The following is a 3,186-nucleotide window of genomic DNA, read 5'->3' as shown; positions in this document are numbered from 1 at the left end:
GCATTGCATTTGTAAATGCAATATCTGTATCCTGTATTTGCTCTTCTTTTGCTGTTTTAAAATTCTTAATTTTTAAGCACTGGCTCTTCATTTTCATTTGACATTGGGAACTACAAATTGTGCAGGTGGTCTTGAACCTACCCTACAAAGTATGTGAGAAATTTATTTTTCTCCTATCTATCTATCTATCTATCTATCTATCTATCTATCTATCTATCTAATCTATCATCTATCATCTATCTACCTACCTGTCATCTATCTTTCTAATGAACACCTGACACACAATAGCATTTAATGTCATTTTTATTATTATTTCCATGTACTAAGTTTACTGCAGTTTTTCTCTTTTCTATACCTGTGCAGTTAATTTGTGAAATCTAGGTTGTAAACTTTTTAAATTTGTTAAGTTACATCCTTTTGGATTCAACTTGTCATTTCATCCTGTTCTTCCCTGTAGGACAGCATCTCCATGTCTTCTGATTAAATCAGCATGTTATGTCATCCAAATTTATGATGAAAACATTGCACATAACAGAGCTGAAAAAAATGCTTTGCAGCAAAACACACAAGGCTGCACTGCAGGTTCATCAATAATTATTTACCAGTACCTGTTAGTAGAATTGTTTATTCCATTACAAATTCACTCTAATATCAACTAGTTCTAATTATATCCATCTCATCCACAATATCATGGAATTGTTTATTCCATTACAAATTCACTCTAATATCAACTAGTTCTAATTATATCCATCTCATCCACAATATCATGACTTTTTCATTGATATTGCTGGAATCTAGATATACTTTATGTTACTACTTCATATTGAAAATTGTTCAGTAAATTTCTCCCTTACTTGAATATTAACTTAGACAAAATTCTAGAGTTAATATTGCACAAAGAAATCAATGAAGGAGTTAAACTATGGAGAAAAAAATCCAGCATTTTTTTTGGACTGTTTTATATTTCATGGGTTAGTATGTTAGTTTTCTATTGCTGCTGTTACAAATAGCGGAAACACAATGGCTTAGAACAACAGAAGTTTATTCTTTCACAGTTCCGGAGGCCAGAAGTCTGCAATCAAGGTGTCAGCAAGACCTTGCTTTCCCTGAGGGCTCTGGGTAGAACCATTTCTTTGACTTGTCCACCTTCCCTTGGCTGCCTGCATTTATTGGCTTGAAGTCACATCATTCCAATCTCTGTTTCCATCTTCATTTGTCTTTCTCTTTTGTGTGTATCTAATCTCTCTTTTTGCCTCTTGTGATGGTATTTAGGGCCCACCCAGATAATCCAGGATAATCTCATCTCAAAATCCTTAACTTAATCATATGTGCAACAACTCTTTTTCCAAATAAGGCACCATTAATAGGTTTCACATATTAGGATGTGGACATATCTTTGAGAAGAGTTATTAACATACCACAGATAATCTTGCCTTTTAATTTTGAATTACATGTAGGAAGGACAATATACATTTTCATCTTTAGGGCTACTGCATAGCTTAACCTGGCACTGGATAGGGATTAATTTCACCTGCTCCTCCTTTTCCCCACAAGGACCTGCTTCTTCTTTCTACCACCTGGAGCTGTAACTCCTCACTTCTGTGGTGCAGAGCTAGCTAGCATCACACTTAATGTCTCTAGGTCAGTGGTCCCCAACCTTTTTGGCACCAGGGACCGGTGCTCCTATGAGAATCTAATACCTGATGATCTGAGGTGGAGCTGAGGCCAGGATGCTAGCGCTGGGGAGAGGCTGAAAATACAGATGAAACTTCTCTCACTTGCCCACCATTCACCTCCTGCTGTGCGACCCTTTTCCTAATAGGCCACGGATTTGTACTGGTCTGATGCCTGGGGGTTAGGGACCCCTGCTTTTGGTTATTGGACCATTGCAAGGAAAGCAGTTAACCAGTCATTGCAGTTAGAATGCTGGAAGTAGCAAGTGATGTCTTTTGCCATTTAGTACCTATGAGAAATTGTCTTTGACAGTATCTTTATGGCACATATCCTGTTTGATATGACATAAATCGTATGTCATTGTATCTGGTTTCTGAATTCCTTCTGGTCTAGCAGATAAGTCAGGGCTCTGATTGAGGCTGCATACAGGAATGAGCCCACAGAGGTGCTGAGCTATCAGCTCCAGAAAAGGCAAGGTAGAACAAACACAAGAAAAGAGATAAGGGGCCTAGACTAGAGAAGCACAGAATATCAGAGTCTGGCAGGGACCATCTCCTAAATTACCTCTGTACTAATGTGTGAGTAATGAGTGAACCAGAGGAGAGGCAGGAGGGAGATCAGACAGTTCACAAGACATGATTCTATAGGCAGGGAGGGACCATTTAAAGGGTCACTCACATCTGGAGTAGTGAGAAAGCTGTAGGTAGAATCTGGTAATTAAAAAGGGTGAGGTTAAATGCAGAGAGATAGAATTGGGGCCTGAGGTAAAAAAGGGTGAAGTAAATCAATTGGAGGACCCACAAACCAGTGATGATGGCTGCTGTTCTCAGAGTTTCTCTCTTTTCTTCCCTCTATTTTCTCAGCCCTCCAACCTCAACATTTAGGGCTTTAGGGAAATAATATGCCATGAACTTTCCACTGAGTTAAACTTTCTCCTAAGTTGTTTTGCACTTGATCTGCATTTCAGCCTCATTACCTTTGCTGGTTCTCTGTACCTGTCATGCCTGTCTCAATATAAGGTCGGGTCTTTCTTCAAAATTATTCCACAGAAAAGAGTGTCTTTATATCAGAAGTCTATTTATATATGAAGTCTATTTCAGAGCTCTTTCCCAATTACTGTATTTTGAAAAACAGAGTTTTTCAGGAAAATGCATAGTTTTACGAAGACCAGCTTTGGATGCTTATGGAGGTCACCTAGCCAAATCAGTAAAAATACAAAGTAAAGAAAGTAATAATCTCTTGGGGTACAACTTTATATTTGTAAGTTCTGAAAGTTTTCTAAACAGCCTTTTAAGAGTGCGTTAAAAACTAATAAGACAAATAAATGGCTATATTTTGGAGATCTTTGATATACCCCTAAAGGACAAATGAAAAGAACAATTGTTTTAATGTTACATGAAAAAGAACTTAGGGCTTTGGATAGATTTCCAGTAACATGTAATAGCTTCAAACTAGAATGTAGAATGTGCTATATTTTGAGGTACTGAGATGGGAGTGAAAATGAATGTCTTT

Source organism: Pteropus vampyrus, unplaced genomic scaffold, assembly GCF_000151845.1.
Source record: "Pteropus vampyrus isolate Shadow unplaced genomic scaffold, Pvam_2.0 Scaffold76, whole genome shotgun sequence".
Lineage (NCBI taxonomy): Eukaryota > Metazoa > Chordata > Mammalia > Chiroptera > Pteropodidae > Pteropus > Pteropus vampyrus.
This window is presented reverse-complemented; position numbering follows the sequence as displayed.